Source organism: Eretmochelys imbricata, chromosome 8, assembly GCF_965152235.1.
Source record: "Eretmochelys imbricata isolate rEreImb1 chromosome 8, rEreImb1.hap1, whole genome shotgun sequence".
Taxonomy (NCBI): domain Eukaryota; kingdom Metazoa; phylum Chordata; order Testudines; family Cheloniidae; genus Eretmochelys; species Eretmochelys imbricata.
Window position 1 is genome coordinate 103,673,977 of NC_135579.1, and position 18,615 is coordinate 103,692,591.

The window sequence follows — 18,615 nt, forward strand, 5'->3', positions numbered from 1 at the left end:
GCATCTGTCCGCGGCACTTAATGTGTCTGTGGGACTTCAGTGATGGCGGCACAGAGGGGATGGGACCAGGGCGACGCGTCCATCTCTCCGCCTTCCCCAAAGCCGGCGCCATTAAAACAAACCCACGCAGCTGCCTCTCCTCTCCCGTTGGAGCCAGCACCGGGGCAGCGGCAGGTTGTGTGAGCCTCTGCCAGCTCTGGGTGGAGACGGATCGCAGAGAGACTCCATGGTCGTGGCGCGGATGGGCTGGCTGGGGTTATTTTATAGACGGGTCAGCAACCCAGAACCCGAGTTTGTCTGGAAATGTCATTGTGTGTGAAGTTTTAGTTGTGGCTCAGAAAAGCCTGGAAAACACCCCGATCTGATCCCTCTGTCATTTTCTAGGGTTTGGGAAGGGATGATGCTTCCTTAGTGGAAACCTTCAGTAATGTGCTTCCTTCAGCTGACATCTGGAGAGCGGTGACTCACCGCCAGCGCATAGAGAGGGCTGTACTCTCACCCTGATAACTGGAGAGCAGGCTGGTCGGGGTCGGGCCCGGTTGGCACTCGGTTGGGAGGCCGCCAACCTCAACCCCATGGATGCTGCTGCTGTAACAGAGGCAGGGCGGCCCCCGCGCTGGGGCAGTGCTCCAGCTGGAGGTACCGTCTTTCAGGGGACACCTGTCCCCGAGGTCCTGCCGGCCGCTGGTTGAGAGTTTTCCGTTGAAACCGACCCTTGCTGTGGGAAAGGGTCAGTTCCCAGGAAAACGTCTCAGGTCCGGGATGGAATGTCTGATCAAAAGGAGAAGGAGAGAGAGCCCCGTTGTAGCCATCAGCCCGGTGGGGAGGGCACTCACTGTGGACGTGGGGCACCCAACCCCCACTCATCATTAGCATCTGTGTCGGCAGCCTGACCTAGTGGTTAGAGTAGGGGAACCCGGGCTTTCTCTCTGCAGCAGGTTCTGAACCAGGGTCCCCATTGTGCGCTGGACGGGCAGCGTTTGCTACCTGCCCTGCGGCTACCACCCTCCCCTGGGTCCCTTCCGACCACTCCGCCCCTCCTCGCGGGGCGTCCTGGTCCCTTGCAACCCGACGCCGGGAGTCCCTGCCCTGCGCAGCCGTCCTCCTGCGGGAGATGCCCCTTCTGGTGTGGCCCCTCTGTAGCAGTGAGCACGGGGCTGCCTCCCTCTGCTCGTCACCCGGCTGGGCTGAGACACCTCGCTGGTAGGTCCTGCGGTCCTCCAACGGGAGTGTGCCCAGGAGGGTTGCGGTGGTGGGGTGGGGGGTTCCCAGGCCCAGAGTTCTTCCTGACTCCCCGTTTCGCTAGTTTCCAGCCCATCACAGCGAACCAGGTTCAGTCCCAACTCTGCCTGGTTTGGAGCCGGGACTTGAACCCAGCCCTCTCTCGTCCCCCATCAGTGCCCTTGGCGCCAGGCTGTTAGGTGTTATGGGTGTCTCTCCCATCCCCCGTCTGTGTCCTCAGCATTTGTCCTTATTAAATTTCATCCTATTTACTTCAGTCCGTAATGCGGAGGGGTGTTGGACAGGTGGCAGGAGGAAATGGGGTGCATTCCCCATTCCTGACTGCTGCGACAGCCTCTTGGGTGTGTGGATGCAGCTGGGCCTAGCCGAGAGCGTCCCTTGGGTAGGTCAGAGGCCAGCTCTGCTTCCGTACAGCGCCGGAATCGGGTGGGCTCTGAAGGCACCCAGCTTTCCCCCCTGGCCCTCCCAACTCAGCTTGGCATCCGGCTGAATTTCTCACAACACAATTTCTCATGCAGCCCCCTCCTAAACCTCGCTAGGGGTCCTAAATCAGCGTGTCTGCCTTGGGGTTCCAGCAGCCACGGCGGATGCTAGGAGCCAGCGTGCTAGGAGAGTTTGCAGTGAACACGGCTGCTGCCTGTCTGCCCTGCAGAATTTCCAGCCGTGCGGTTTACCCTGCGCCCGGAGAGCGGAGACAGGAACTCAGACAGCTCTGGCTAGAGCTGTGCACCCAGAGGCCTGGCTGTTGCCCAGCTGGTGGCAAACCTTCTCCCCACAGGATGATCCGCCCTTGACCCCAAAGCACAGCTCGCCCCGCTGGGAAAGTCGCACACTCTCTTCCCACAGCCGGACTCACCCTTCGAGAGAGGAAAGGGCAGGAGGGAGGTCAGGCTGGTGCTTATAGTGCAGCGACAGGGCCGGACCCAGCATCTGTTACTCATGTGAGTCATCCCAAGTGGGGATGTAGCTCTGTGGCAGAGCACATGCTTTGCATGCATGAGGCCCTGAGTTCAATCCCCAGTATCTCCAAGTTCTTTTGAGGGGAGGGATAGCTCAGTGGTTTGAGCATTGGCCTGCTAAACCCGGGGCTGTGAGTTCAATCCTTGAAAGGGACATTTAGGGATCTGGGGCAAAAATTGGGGATTGGTCCTGCTTTGAGCAGGGGGTTGGACTAGATGACCTCCTGAGGTCCCTTCCAACCCTGAGATTCTATGATTCTAAGTGTGCAGGAGCAGGAATATAGGGCCCAGTCTGAAACCCGGTGAAGTCAACGGGAGCCTGATTCCAGTGGGTTTGGATCAGGCCTGTAGGAAAGTGACTGTGATAACAGTATCTTGCTAACTGCCCTTGCTGCTAGCCCTGCCCAGGATCTGAGAGCCCAGCTGCCTGTCCCATCATCCCCATCAATCACACTTCCACTGGAAGCTTGGAGCGGATGATCCTGTGCACGGCAGGCTAGGGCCCAGCTTGCTGGCCCATAGCTGCTCTGATCCCAGCCCAGGGCTGGGCAATAAAAGGAGACGGGTCTCAAAGACCTGGAGGGAGAAAGTCCAGTGGTTGAGAAGGAGCCACGATTGGCCCTCTCAACAGCTACAGACTCTAAGGCAACAGGCAAAACTGCAGGGAAAGGAGCCTAGCTGCTCCCCGCCATGGCATCGTCCCCTCATGAGTGAAGTGAGCCGCAAGCTGGTCTCCTCATGCTGCACACCCAGGGCAGTGAGGCCCTGAGCCAGCCAGGTACCAGACAGGAGCTCTGGATGCTTCCTAAAAGTGGGGGGGGCACTGGCCCGTGGACCGTGTCCCTGATCCCCCTGATCCGTCCCTCCCTTCTGGGGCCCACCTATGCTCCGCCCCTCCCCATGTGGCCCCTCCCCCACTCAGCCTCTTCCTCCAAGGCCCCGCCCTCATTCGGCCTTTTCCCACCCCCACTGTGCCTCTTCCCCAGAGGCCCCGCTCACCACTCGCTCCTCTCCGCCCCCTCTCCACCCCCTCGCTTGCCTTTAGGGCAGGAAAAGAGTGGTGGGGTCATGGCCCCCTGGTCCCCCCCTTGTTCAGGAACCCCAGTACCAGGTCTGGTGTCTGCACTTTAAAAGCTATGTTGCAACACTGGGGACGACACAGAAAAGCAACACAAAAACCATTTGAGGGCTGGAGAAAATGCCCCACAGTGGGAGACTTAACTCCATCTGTTTAGCTTCTCAGAAAGAAGGTGGAGAGGGGACTTGATGACAGGGCATTTCTACCTACTCAGGGAGAAAATTCTGGGCACTGATCTAATCTAGCAGAGACGGGCCCAACAAGACCCATCATCTGGGAGCTGAAGCCAGCCACATTCCCATTAGAAAGAAGGCACCAGTTTTGAACAGAGCGGGTGTTTAACCATGGGGACAGCCCCCTGCCCCGGGAAAGTGGCGGATTCTCCACCTCTTGATGTCTTCAAATCCGGGCTCGGGGCCTGTTTACACTGCAAGCGCTCCACTGGGGCACTGTGGCGCAGGAAGGGGGTTTTCCGTCCCTGTAGTAAATCCACCCCCTTGTGAGAACTCTTCCATCGACCTAGCAGCGGCTGCACCAGGGGGTGTGAGCAGTGACGTAGTTAGGTCAACCGACGTTTTCAGAGTAGACCAGGCTTTGATTGCCTTTCCAGAAGACGTGCTGTCATCAAACACAACTCAGTGGGTGAACACCGGGGTAACTGGGTGAATTTCTCCAGCCTGCGTTAGACAGGAGATCAGACCAGATCGTCTAACGCTTCCTTCTGGCCTGAATATCTGTGACTCTGTGAATAAGCACACACCTAATTTTAAGCTTGGGGATAGTCCCAGCGGGGAGTTCAATGGAAGCATTTGCCTCCTTCAGGTTAGACACTTGCTCCTTGTTGGACTGGAGTATAAATATCTTTAGTCCTGCCAGACCCAGCTCCGACTTCCTGCCCTTGGCTCTCTGCCAGGCCCATTGCGACTTTTATTTATGATTATTTTTAAACCCTCTTCCTCTTGTTGGAGGGGGTGAAATCCCATTAAGACAAACATTCAAAAAAATAATAATCTTACTTTCAAATGAAATTTACAGGGCCGGGGGGGGAGGAATCCAAGAACCAGGCAAACCTTCCCTTTGAAATCCTTCCCCGAAGGCTGTATGCAAAATTATGCAAATGAGCCAATTAGATGAGGGAGGGTCCCTGGGGCTAATAGCCCCAGGCCAGAACCAATCAGTGTTGGATTTCCGAGTTCAGAAGCAGATTGCTACTGTTTTTCTCTATCTCTGTTAGTCTCATTAAAGCCAGGATGCGTTAGACACCCCCGCTAAAATCATCGCCAGGAGGCTTGGGGTAGGGGGAAGGTTTAGAGCCAGAAGAATGTGCACCCCCACTTCTCTGCCCTGCGTGCCTTCCACCCTGGGTATTCCACAGGAGAGACTGAGTGTGCCCACATGCTCCTTGCAACCGTCCAAAATAGACCGGTGCGCTCAGCACATCTTCCCCATCTCTCACCCTGCCAGTCCTGGAGCCGTCCGCTTGCGGACTGTTATCTGGGTCAGCACTGCTGTCTGCAGGCATTCGCCGGCTTGGGATGAGCTGCATTTCCCCAGCAGAAGGGGAATCCCAGCAGCCCCGCAGCTTGTTAGAACCCTGAGCGGAGGGGCGGGCGTGATTTCTGTGCCTCTAGTGAAGTCATCCCCCCTCTCTGGAGACTCCTCCATCCCTGCTGGAGAGGAATGACCCCTGGCTCAAAATGCTGCTAAAGAGCAAATGACTTGACTTTGGAGTGAACCAGGTTGACACCAAGTTTCAAGGATTTATAAAGAAATTCCCCAGCTCCTTCTCCTGCGTTTTCTAGTTTTCTCAGCCCACTTCCACATACCGTGTTCCACCCACGGGCTACATTACCAATCAACTCAGCGGTCCAGATCTTCACAGAGCATCAAGCATGGGCGGCAGGGGAACGCGCCGCTGGGGGAGGCTAGTCCCCGGCCCCTCGCCCTGCCCGAGGCGCCCCCCCCGCCCTTCTGCCCCCCTCCCTCCACTGGAGTCCAGAGCACACACAGACACTGCGGCCACTGGCCGGGGAATGTCTCCAGCCCCAGCGCTGGGCAAGCGGGTGGCAGGGCCGGAGCGCCCCCAGCCCTGGAGTTCCGGTTGGGCACCGCAGTCCCAGAGCCCCCAGCCCTGGGCCTTGTGCGCACCAGTCCCAGCCTGCCTGCCCCGACCTGTCGGCCCCAGAACAGCAGGAAGGGGACTGGAAGCAGGCAGGAGGACTGGGGGCGAAGCGTGGGCGGGGCTATGCCAGGCTGTTCGGAGAGGCACAGCCTTCCCTTGCCTATGCTACCCGCTGCCCATGGCATCTAGCATTGTCACGCCAGTGAAGTCAAGGGAGTGGGGCCAGTTTCCACCAGCCGAGGGTTCATGGATTTGTAGATTCCAGGCCAGAAGTGACTACGGTGATCACCCAGGCCAGATCACTTCCCCAAAGAATTCCAGCTTGAGCTAGAGCTGGCCTTTTAAAAAAACATCCAATCTGGAGTTCAAAATGGCCAGCAATGGAGAATTGACCCTCGGTCAATTGTTCCAGTGGCTAATTCCCCTCAATGGAGCTAACCCTGTGTATTCTGCCGGAGTGGAATATAAACATTTCCAGCAACGTGCAGCCAGTGGAAGGCTGTTTGCCTTGAGGTTCTGCAGCTCTCCCGGCTGCAGGTTAGAGTAATACTCAGCACTCCACAGTACTCCTTGTCCAGTCACACCAGGGTGCAAAACTGCTCTCAAACCATAATGGTGGCATTTAGCACTGGTGTGAATGGCTGCACAGGGTGCCGGAGAGTGCTGAATCGAGCCCATAAGCTGTAGATTTCAAAGGAGGGACAGTGTCATTATTTCACTTTTTATGGATGGGGAAAGTGAGGCGCAGAGAGGTTAAAGTGGGGTGCCCAAGGTCACCCATCAGAGCCAGAATAGAACCCAGGTGTCCAGCGTAGGGCTTGAGCCACTGGGTCATTTGCGAGAAATGCTTGTGTCTCAATGAGAAGACAAAGGACCCTCTTTCCCCAACCTCTCCCCCTCCCTCTGCAGGATGTGAACCCCTCCACCCCTTCCCCACCCACTGCAGCATGGAGGCTGTGGCACTGAAATCCAGGGGAGTTCTGCAACTCTCTTCAACAGGAGCTGGGCCAATTATTTCACATTTCTCTGGTGCTTTTCCTTCCCCACCGAAAAGCAGCTGCATGTGGAGTAGAACGTAGCCGCTTCTTTAATAACACAAAGCAGCAGGTTTAGGACAGGAAGTGGCAAAGAAAACGACAGTCTCCATGTGAAAGAGGAGGGGCAATTGAGGGAAGCCAAATGTCATTCCTTGGTTTGGGATTTGGCCAGGACTTGCGGGTGACAGCAAAGATCTCTTCCATCTCCTCTGTGCCAGCAGTTATGGCTTTGGGCATTAAAGAAGGCTGATCCATCCTTCGGGTGACAGAACTTGCCTACAAGCTTCCTCAGACCTGGATACAATTGACTCGATGACATCCTTTTAATGAGATCTCTGCTGTGATGTGTGGCAGTTACTCGCCAATGCATCCAGAGGAATCAGGCCAAGTCACGCTCCTAATATGCAAGGTATTTCAACGATCATTTCTGAGCAAAAGGCTCAGCACTGACGGATAGTCACTGCCGTCACGTAAGTGAAAACACATGTCATTCTAGCTCCTTCTGCTCATCTGGCCACAAGCTCTCGTTGCTGCTGTATAGCTCTTGTGTTTGAAAAATGTACTGGCAAGATGGGGATGCCCCAATCTTTCACCCAGTCTCTGAACTGAGCCTTTCGAAATTAATATTTTTATTATAGTAGAACCTAAAGGTCCCAGCTGAGATCAGGGCCCCCATTCTGCTAGGGGCCATACAGACCCATAGAAGGGATAGTCACTGGCTCAAAGAGCTTACATTCTAAATAGGCAAGACAGACACAGGGCAGGAGGGGAAACTGAGGCACAGAGCAAGGACATGACTTGCCCAAGGTCACACGTGGAGTCTGTGGCAGAGTCAGGAACTGGATTCGAGTCTCCATGAAAAATACACAGTGCACACGCCTCCATGAACTCAGCAAGCAAAATTATTACACCTTTTTGTCAGTATCTATGTGAACAATGAAATTACGCTCTGTAATGAGTGCAGAGAGAGGATCTAGCCTGTCCTACTACGTCAGAGCCTATACCTGTGAGAGACGGCCCAAACTGGCACTCCAGATTGAAAGCCCTCCGGGTGTTCCAAACTAGAGCTGTTTTCTGAGTTTCAGATCCAAGTGGATCCAGATCCCTGGGAAAATCAAGGCTGGTGGAAATCTGACCCGCCCATTCCTACACTGGTGGGATCCAGCCCTGGGCATGGCCGGCTCAGCCCACCACTACCGGCTGAACGATGCTGCGAGAGCTGCATGCCAGCATGGTATAAATGCGGCTATTGTCCGGCTGCCCCTTTGTCCAGCGGTTGCAACGCCCTTCCAGCTGAAAGCGAGAGCTGGGAGGTAGATCCCAGCCTTGCTGGAGGAGACTGTCCCTGCAGTCGGTCTGGCTGGATTGTTTCGTTGGCGCCCGTCTGGCCGGCCACCCAGCTCTCCGGACTCTGCAGTGTCCAGGCTCAGCAAGAGCTGCTGAAACCCGTCGCCCCCGATTTCCCTCGTGGGAACGGGTGGGCGTCGAGGGATCCTAGGAACGAATGAAAAGCCTGACTGTCTAACAGTGACTGGGTGGCCTGTGTGAATCGAGTGGGTGGTCTCACTCCATTTCCGCATGGACAGGTGGCCACACAGCGCAGCTCAACACGCCCCTCCGTGGTTGGGACGAAGCAGCGGCATCCCCGGGCTGCCCTAGCAGCCGAAAGGCCGAGTTCGCACCAGTTTCAGGAAGAGGCAGTTCAGGGCAGGGGAGCTTACGCTGCCCCCGTTCCGGGGAGAGGAAAGCTTCAGCGCTGCATACTCCCCTTTCACCAGTGCTCAGCCCCCAGTTCAGCAAAGCACGTAAGCACCTGCTTATCTTGAAGCAGTTTCTGAAATCCCACTGAAGTTGTTTTAAGCATGTGCTTGACCAAGCAAGGGCTTAAATGCATGGCTGAACTGAGGCTTAAATCCATGTTACATATAGTTTAGCAATTACCGGGAATTTCTAATAAAAATAAAGGACTCCTTTTCCAAAAAGACGACAGGGTGGGGTAGGGGGAGAAGAGAGAGCGGAAAGTCAGGGCCGGTTACTCCGCAGACTCGCTATGGTCCCGCTTCACGGTCAGATGCCGTTTATTAGTGGCTTATAAAGAGTTAATCAAGGATGACTCGTCGTTATCAGTGTGTTTCAGACGGGAGTAGTATGTAAGCAGCTCAGTGGCAGCTGCTATCGATGCTTTTATAACGCATGGTTCTGAGCAACCAGTTGGCCTGCTGGACTCGTTAACAATCGACGAACCAGTTATGAAGCCCCTTCAGTCACTCTTTGTAAGCTACGGACCAGTGGGCCTTGGTTACCAAACGTGACCTGTTTGCCTGGGAAAACGCCCCACTTCTGTGGGAGAATAAGCAGAGAGAGAGAGAGAGCTGGTGGATGGGTAATATCGTCCCTCCGGAGCCGGTGGGCAGTGGGGACGGATGGCTGACCCTGCAGAGTTCTCCTCCTCAGATCCATGTCAGATGTTGCACCAAATCAGTCACACAGCTGCCCTTTCTCTAGGGAGAGAGAGTCACCGTCCCCTTGCTCTAAGGGCTTAGAGCTAAAGGACTGCGTAATAGGGAGGCCCTGCCCCTTTCCGGGGACATGAGGTTTTTGGCCAGTCAGCTCTGTTCCGTTAACCCCTGGACAGGCTATAGGACCTGAAAGAAAGAGAGCTGAGCAGTGGAGAGCGGAAGGGGCGGCAGAAAGCAGGAAAGCTCCTGCAGGAGCCCCTGAGAAACCAGGGAGACAGACCCCAGCCAGGAGAGGCTGGCTGGAGAGGAGAGGGCCGACCGAGGACCAGGAGCTCAGCTGGGTGGAGGAATCATTTGGTTCTGCATTTTGTTTTGCTGAAGGATCTCTATTGACTCTGTTACCCTGGGAAGGGTTAAACAGTTTAAGGAGACTTGACGGGGTGGGGGGGGAGGTCAAGCCACCACTACGGCATTAATAGGTCAAATATGACCAATAGGGAAACTGAGGCAGAGCTGCTGCAATGCCCCATTAGGTCACGGGGAGTGTACCGAGACTGCAAGTGTTGTACAGATCACAGCAGGCTGAAACACTAGACTGGGACTCCAGAAAGTGGGGGGAGGGGTCATTCCTACTCTGTGCCTTGGTTTCCCCTCTGTAGAATGGGGATAACAGCTCTGCCCTGCCTCACAGTGGGGCTGCAAAGACAGATGCATTGAGACTGGGAGGTGTCTCAGGACAGCGTGCTTGTAAGGCGCTAAAATGCTAACCGTCAACTTCAGCTAAAGTGCGTACAGGTAGGAGAGCTGCCCTTCAAACCGCCTCCTCCCCCACACGTGGCTCTGCAAGCCATGCGGGAAGCACGTGGGATCCAGCCTGAGGACACGTGAGCTGCACCAGCTCCACATGTGAAGCCTTTGTGGGAAAAGTCTCTGGGATACGCTCAGTGCGCAGCTTGTGGGAGGCCTGGTGGAGGCTGGAGCTTCGGAGCCCACAGAAGGGCATTGAACTGGTGGCTTTTAACCCCTTCGAAGCCCAGCTGGGCTTTGAGAAGCTCCTCGTGAGGGAGTTTCCAGACTGGGCCGACCTTTGGGGTTTCTTTATGGACCACATCGTACCAGACACACACGTCCCCTAGCCCACGTGTGCTGTGGGAATGGGACAACGGCCTGGCAGGCGTGGCCTAGTTGCCTTAGCCCGGGACTGGAAGCCAGCAGGGTACAGAATTCCCATGCCATCTCTTGCGCCGCCTTGCTCTGTGGCATTGGATGCCCGAGTCTCCCAGTCCCTGAGCAACCAGAACGCCCAGGCCCAACTCAGTCTCCTCACGTCAGAGCATAACATCAGGCTCTGAGCTTCCTCACTCTCATAGAATCATAGAATCATTGAATATCAGCGTTGGAAGGGACCTCAGGAGGTCATCTAGTCCAACCCCCTGCTCAAAGCAGGACCAATCCCCAACTAAATCATCCCAGCCAGGGCTTTGTCAAGCCTGACCTTAAAAACCTCTAAGGAAGGAGATTCCACCACCTCCCCAGGTAACGCATTCCAGTGCTTCACCACCCTCCTAGTGAAAAAGTTTTTCCTAATATCCAACCTAAACCTCCCCCACTGCAACTTGAGACCATTACTCCTCGTTTTGTCATCTGCCACCACTGAGAACAGTCGAGATCCATCCTCTTTGGAACCCCCTTTCAGGTAGTTGAAAGCAGCTATCAAATCCCCCCTCATTCTTCTCTTCCGCAGACTAAACAATCCCAGTTCCCTCAGCCTCTCCTCATAAGTCATGTGTTACAGTCCCCTAATCATTTTTGGTGCCCTCTGCTGGACGTTTTCCAATTTTTTCACATCCTTCTGGTAGTGTGGAGCCCAAAACTGGACACAGTACTCCAGATGAGGCCTCACCAATGTCGAATAGAGGGGAACGATCACGTCCCTCGATCTGCTAGCAATGCCCCTACTTATACATCCCAAAATGCCATTGGCCTTCTTGGCAACAAGGGCACACTGTTGACTCATATCCAGCTTCTCGTCCACTGTAACCCATAGGTCCTTTTCTGCAGAACTGCTGCCGAGCCATTCGGTCCCTAGTCTGTAGCGGTGCATTGGATTCTCCGTCCTAAGTGCAGGACTCTGCACTTGTCCTTGTTGAACCTCATCAGATTTCTTTTGGCCCAATCCTCTAATTTGTCTAGGGCCCTCTGTATCCTATCCCTACCCTCCAGCATATCTACCACTCCTCCCAGTTTAGTGTCACCTGCAAACTTGCTGAGGGTGCAGTCCACACCATCCACCAGATCATTAATGAAGATATTGAACAAAACCGGCCCCAGGACTGACCCTTGGGGCACTCCACTTAATACTGGCTGCCAACTAGACATGGAGCCATTGATCTCTACCCGTGGAGCCCAACAATCTAGCCAGCTTTCTATCCACCTTATAGTCCATTCATCCAGCCCATACTTCTTTAACTTGCTGGCAAGAATACTGTGGGAGACCATGTAGCACGGGGCACAGGTCATTTGCTGGAGGATTCTCTGCTCCTTGAAGTCTTTAAACCACGATTTGATGACTTCAATAGCTCAGGTGAGGTTTTTCGCAGGAGTGGGTGGGTGAGATTCTGTGGCCTGCATTGTGCAGGAGGTCAGGCTAGATGATCGTAATGGTCCCTTCTGACCTTAGTATCTATGAATCTATGAAAAGCTTTGCTAAAGTCAAGGAATAACACGTCCACTGCTTTCTCCTCCTCCACAGAGCCAGTTATCTCGTCATAGAAAGCAATTAGATTAGTCAGACATGACTTGCCCTTGGTGAATCCATGCTGACTGTTCCTGATCACTTTCCTCTCCTCTAAATGCTTCAGAATTGATTCCTTGAGGACCTGCTCCATGATTTTTCCAGGGACTGAGGTGAGGCTGACTGGTCTGTAGTTCCCAGGATCCTCCTTCTTCCCTTTTTTAAAGATGGCCACTACATCTATCCTCCTCCTCCTCTCCCTGCCTGTGAAATGGGGATGCCAAAGCTGCCTTAGCACCCAGGGAAGGCTGTGGAGATCTGGGGCTGCTGTTTGTAAATGGCTTAGAAGACGTAAAAGGCTGTATGTGGGCCAATTGATTGGGGTGTTTCTAGGGTGCCCATCACTGTTGTATCTAGGCACTGAGCACAGTGTTGTTACGGCCTGGGGGCCACGTCTGGCCCGCCAGATGTTTTAATCTGGCCCTTGAGCTCCCGCCAGGGAGCAGGGTCGGGGGCTTGCCCCGCTCCACGCAACTGCTAGAAGCAGTGGCATGTCCCTGCTCCGGCTCCTACATGTAGGGACAGCCAGGGGGCTCCGCACACTGCCCCCACCCCAAGTGGGGCAGCACATAGAGTCACTTGGCCATGCCTCTGCGTAGGAGCCGGAGAGGGGACTTGCTGCTGGTTCTGGGAGCTGCCTGAGGTAAGCTCCCTCTGGAGCCTGCACCTCTGGCCCCCTCCTGTGCCCCAACCCCCTGCCCCAGCTCTAATCCCTCTCCTGCCCTCCGAACCCCTTGGTCCCATCCCGGAGCACCCTCCTGCACCCCCAACCCCTCATCCCCAACCCGACCCCAGAGCTCGCACCCCCAGCTGGAGCTCTCACCCCCTTCTGTACGCCAACCCCCAATTTCGTGAGCATTCATGGCCCACCAAACAATTTCCATACCCAGATGTGGCCCTTGGGCCAAAAGGTTTGCCCACCCTTGGGCTAACTCCTAGTGACCATATCCTTTCCCTGAAGTCGATAGGAATGTGACCCTGAGAAAGGGCTGGGTGTGACCTTGTGGCCTGGTGTTATTGAGCCGGGGTAACCTACCCAGCTGGGGTAATGGGAAGTGTTTGTAGCAATGTATTTGAGAGAGGGCTGGGGAGGGTCCCATGTCCCAGCTGCATCCAAAACTACAGACCAAAGCCACTGATTTGTCCTCTTAGGGTTGGTTATGTCTTGTGACAAAGTTCCTGCTCTACCTTGGTGGGTCTTGCGCTTATTGACGGATTTGCTCGCCTTGGAGCTTCACGCAGCCCTCAGCTTGGCCGTTTTTCTGAACCCACAGTCCCGGTCAACTCCTCCTGTGTCTGACCAGGAGTTGGGAGGATCTGGGGGGAACCCGGGCCCACCCTCTACTCCGGGTTCCAGCCCAGGGCCCTGTGGATTGCAGCTGTCTAGAGTGCCTCCTGGAACAGCTGTGCAACAGCTACAACTCCCTGGGCTACTTCCCCATGGCCTCCTCCCAACCCCTTCTTTATCCTCACCATAGGACCTTCCTCCTGGTGTCTGATGATGCTTGTACTCCTCAGTCCTCCAACAGTCCGCGTTCTCACTCTCAGCTCCTAGTGCCTCTTGCTCCCAGCTCCTCACATGCACACCACAAACTGAAGTGAGCTCCTTTTTAAAACCCAGGTGCCCTGATTAGCCTGCCTTAATTGATTCTAGCAGCTTCTTGATTGGCTGCAGGTGTTCTAATCAGCCTGTCTTAATTGTCTCCAGAAGGTTCCTGATTGTTCTGGAACCTTCCCTGTTACCTTACCCAGGGAAAAGGGACCTACTTAGCCTGGGGCTAATATATCTGCCTTCTATTATTCTCCTATAGCCGCCTGGCCCGACCCTGTCACAGTCTACACTGCACAGTTAACCTGACTCTGACCTGGATTTTAACCTTCACCTCCCCGTAGCAGCCACACGTACACACTGACCTCTGACCTGGGTTTGGAGGTGCTCTAAGCCCAGGATAGCTGAGGGGTTAGAGCACTGGCTCTGCTTTAACTCAGGCAGGAAATTGCCCACTTTGCTGTGAGGATAGGCTAAATCACTCCCTTGCTGAAAGTCCTCCAGTGCCTTCCCACTAATCCCCCCCCAAGGACAGACAAGTTCTCCCAAAGTTGACTGGGTAGGAATCCTAGAACGTCTCAGCCCAAGGTGCCATGGGACATGCCCCCACACACATGGGCAAGTGCAGAGGCAGTGAGGACAAAGCAGTGCAGGAGGGGCTTTGCAGTAGAGGATGCTCACACCTGTGGTCGACTAACCCCAGTACTCAGATTGAGGGGCCAACCACCAGTGAGCGCCCACACTGCACTGGAAACCTGGGTTTACAGTCGCTGTGCCTAGGTCCTACAGGCATGCTGACATGTCGGTACTGCACTATGCAGACCTTCTGATGCAGGTCTGGGGCTTGAGTTGTGTCCACACTGCAAAATGACAGGGCTTGAACCTGAGTCACAGTGGGACTCGGGTTCTGACCCACCCCTCCCAGCATGGTCCCATGAGTCCCTGCTGACCTGAGTCAGACTGATTTGTGGGCTCAGACCGGAGTCAGGCTTAATGTGCAGTGTGGACGTCTCCTGATACACTCATGAAAGTGCTGTTGCTCCGCTGATGGGAGGAGTCCTACTGAACGGTCCCCTTGGTGCTGAGGAAGTGGGGCAGTCCTAGAGCTGGATTCAGTAAAGTGGCTTGACCCTGGCCTATGTGAAGAGCAGGGACTCTGCAGTTTAACAGAGCAGCCTTTCAATCTGTGGGCATTCGCTAGCCAACTTACCTGTTCCATTTCATTCAGGCAGCTGCTAAGGCAAACTCCCTCCCCCAGAGCTTCTGTCGTTCCCAGCATTGTCACATAGGACCCCACGCTGGAGCGTGCCGAGGGGAAATACAGAAGCAAAATAAAGTTCCTTGTCTTTTATGACCTCCAACTTGCGAGCATTTTGGGGTAGACACATCTTGTGCTAACTGTGCTTCCGCCCAGCAATGCAGCGGGGCCATAGGCTGGGCGGAGAAGGCGGTGCAGGGCTATAGCGAGTTCGTGCAGGCGGCCCAGCAGAACCGCGGTCGGCCCGTCTTCACCTTGTTCTGCGGGGACAAGGATAACCAGGGCAGGAGCTGGTGCCCGGACCGCGTCACTGCTGAACCAGTTGTGCAGAGTGAATTAAATAGCCTGCCTGATGGATCTGTATTCATCTACTGCCAAGTGGGAAACAGAGCCTACAGGAACGACCCCAACAATGAGTTCAGAAAGAATCTGAAACCAACTGCAGTCTTAAATATGGGACACCTCAGAAGTTGGTAGAAGAATGTCTCACCAGAGAGCTTGTGCACGTTTACCGAAGATTATGTTTTCTCTCTTCTTTAGTCAATTATTTATCTAGCAAGTAGATACCCATATCTTCAAGCTGCCGGTCATTTTCATTTAAAGGAACCATCATGTATTGCCTTATCTCCATTCAGACTTTAAACTGTCAAGTGCATTGGCTGAGTGGCCAAAATAAATGCCATGAAACTGTAGGTACAGAGCATGGGAAGGGATCTTGCAACCCTAGAAAACTGTACCTGACCCTTGTGCTGAATTAAACTCCTACTTGCAACCAAAACAATAGCTCCTGTAAAGTGGGCCGTGCTGCATACGGACACCGTGATTGTACACATGCACAGGGAGTCAAAGGACTGGAGCCGAGCACACTTTTTCGGACGAATAGTAAATGCACCAGAAAATGAAGTTTCGGGGCAACCGAAACTATTTGCCAGTGTGGGTCAAATTCTGCAAATAGTTTCAGCCGAGTAAAAATGAGGTTAAAATGTTTTGAAAATGCGGAAATGGTTCGTTTTGACATTTTCGGAGCGTTTCGTTTCAAAATGAAATTGTGTTTCAAACTGGCATTTTGTCGAGAAAATGGCTTTTCAGATCAACCCAAGTGAATTACTTGGGAGGGAAGGGAGGTTGTGTCAGCAAGAAAAAATGGGGAAAAAATCAGTTTTAGTTCAAAACAAAATTATTTTCAGATTTTTCCATTCCGCCACCAAACCAAAAAATCAATTATTTGCTCAGCTCTAATCTTCTAAACTCAGGGTTCTCCCACTTGAATTTAAGGGTAATCTCCTCTATCTGGCAGCAATATTAAGACTATTATCCTCCCTTCAGGCCTCCAGCAACCAGGGGGCGAAGTTATCACAAGCACTGGAGCAGTGGCTCACACACATCTACCTGTTCATTACCGCTTCTGTCCAACAATGCTATGGGGGAAGGGATCAAAGATAGACAGAGTAAAGACATAACACTCTTTCCATCCTGCTAGTATCTTTGGAGGATGTTAAACAGCAGTTAAAAAGTTAGACCTTTTTAAATCAGCAGATGCAGATAACTTGCATTCAAAAGTTTTAAAAGAGCTGGCTGAGGAGCTTGCTGGACCATTGATGTTGATTTTCAATAAGTCTTGGAACACTGGGTTCCAGAAGACTGGGGAGAAAGCAAATGGTGTGCCAATATTTAAAAGGGGTAAACGGGGTGACCCTGAGCAAGATAATAGAGCAGCTGAAATGGGACTTGATCAATAAAGATTAAAGGAGGATAATATCATTCATGCCAATCAACATGGGTTTGTGTAAAGTAAATCCTGTCAAGCTAACTTGATATTTCTTTGATGAAATAAGTTTGGTTGATAATGGAGTTGATGTAATATACTTGGACTTCTAGAAGGCATTTGAGTTGGTACTGCACAACATTTTGATTAAAAAACTAGAACGATATAAAATTAAAAAACTAGAATGATAGAAAATTAATCTGGCACACATTAAATGGATTAAAAACTGGCTAACTGATAGGTCTCAAACTGTAAACTGGGACTCATCACGGAGTGGGTGTGTTTTTAGTGGGGTCCCGCAGGGATCTGGTCTTAGCCATTTTATCAGTGAGCTAGAAGAAAACATAAAATTGTCACTGATAAAGTTTGCAGACAACACAAAAACTGGGGCAGTGGTAAATAATGAGGAGGACAGGTCACTGACAGAGTGATCTGGACCACTTTGTTAGCTGGGCACGAGCCAACAATATGCTAAAGGTAAATGGCTACATCCAGGAACAAAGAACGTAGGCCATACTTACAGAATGGGGGACTCTCTCCTGGGAAGCTGCGACTCTGAAAAAGATTTGGGGGTCATGGTGGATAATCAGCGAATCACAAGCTCCTAGTGCTGTGGCCAAAAGGGCTAATGCGATCCTGGGATTCATGAAAAGGGGAATCGCAGTAGAGAGGTTACTTCACTTCTGTACTAGGCCCTGGTGCAATCGCTGCTGAAATCCTGTGTCCAGGTCTGGTGCCCACAATTCAGGAAAGATGTTGCAAATTGGAGAGGGGTCAGAGAAGGACCATGAGAATGGTTAGAGGGTTGGAAAACCAACCTGCCTTACCGCGATAACTCAAGGAGCTGAGTCTAGTTAGCTTCGCAAAGAGAACGTTAAGGAGTGACTTGGTCACAATTTATAAATACCTGCGTAGGGAACCAATATTTCATGACAAGCTCTTCAGTCTAGCAGAGAAAGCTATAATAGGATCCAATGGCTGGAAGTCCAAGCTATGCAAAATCAGCCTGGAAATAAGGCGTAAATTTTAAACAGTGCAGGTAATTAACCAGTGGAACAATTTACCAAGGGCTGTGGGGGATTCTCCATCACTGACAATTTTTCAAGGAAGATTGGATGGTTTTCTCAAAGCTCCGCTGTGGGAGTTATTTTGGGCAGTTCTCTGGCCTGTGTTATACAGGGGGTCGGACTAGCGGATCACAATGGTCCCTGCTGGCCTTGGAATCTGTGAATCTATGCAAACATGAGCCCTCCTCTGTGTTGCAATTTGCCACTGCTGGGATATTAAGGGACTGTTTTGGTTTTGCTAGTCAAATCACAGGTAAAATGAGACCCTAGCCACTCTTGGTTCAGATGAGGTAGAGAAATTATGGTGAGTGTGAGTTCAACTGAGAAAATTAGAGCTTGTGCACAAAATGACTACCCAGAGCAGGAGGATAAATAATTGCCACCCATTATTCCAGCATCAGGAGACCTGGTCAAAATAGCTGCTTAGAGCCGAGGGAGACATAATTGCTACCTAGTCCCGGTCTCATGGAAAGACAAAGATCCATTCACTACAGGTGCCCTCCCCATCCCCCCGCACAAGAGGGTTTAACTATACAGAGGATTTACAGGAATATAACCTGACTTGCTCTTCCCAGAGTCTGGCTAAGAGAGCGAGTGAGTCTAGAGAAACCGGGAGTCGGTGGCTCTGCAGAGAATGTTTGAATCTAAATGGGCACGAGAGGAGGTCGTGTGATGCAGTGGGAAGGGAGTTGGACTGGGAGTCAGGAGGTCTGGCTTCTATTCCTAGCTCTGCCACTGGCTGCTGGGTGTCCTTGAGCAAATCACTTTGCCAAAGTTCTGCTTCCCCTTTGGCTGTCCCAGGCAAGCTCTTTGGGGGAGGGGCTGCCTCTCACCAGATGTGTCTGTAAAACGCCCAGCATCGCAGGGTGCCGGCTCTCACGTGGGCACCCCTGGGACATTAGTAAAGAGACTGGTCCCACCCAGCTGCTTTCAGCACAGTGTCAGTTACACGGCAGCTGGAGCAGTGGTTCCCAGCTGGGCTAGACATAGGCACAGTAGTGCCGATTGAGCTAGCATGCTAAAAATTGAAGTGTCACCTCGGCGAGGCAGGCAACAGGACGAGCTAGCCCCCCGAGTACACATGTGGGGTGCTGGGTAGGGTTGTACTTGGAGCGGGTAGCGCATCCCACTGCTTCTGTTTGTAGCATGTTAGCAAGCGACGTCTGTGCGAGATGGAAATTACACCTCTGGCTCGAGTAGAGATGTCCCCTTAGACTTTGAGGAGTGGCCGTTTGGTCATCAGCCGGATGGCTGGCACAGGTCTGTGTTGTTACATGCGGGATGA

General features: G+C 53.0%; 1 protein-coding gene and 1 non-coding gene across 2 annotated transcripts in view; both read left to right on the top strand.

The window, feature by feature from the left end:
• Positions 1-18,615, top strand: part of PIK3R3 (phosphoinositide-3-kinase regulatory subunit 3) — a 353,494-nt gene that overhangs the window by 118,464 nt on the left and 216,415 nt on the right. The gene's annotated exons all lie outside the window — the stretch shown is intronic.
• Positions 2,200-2,271, top strand: TRNAA-UGC (transfer RNA alanine (anticodon UGC)). The gene has a single exon. It is a non-coding gene; the product is annotated as a tRNA-Ala (tRNA).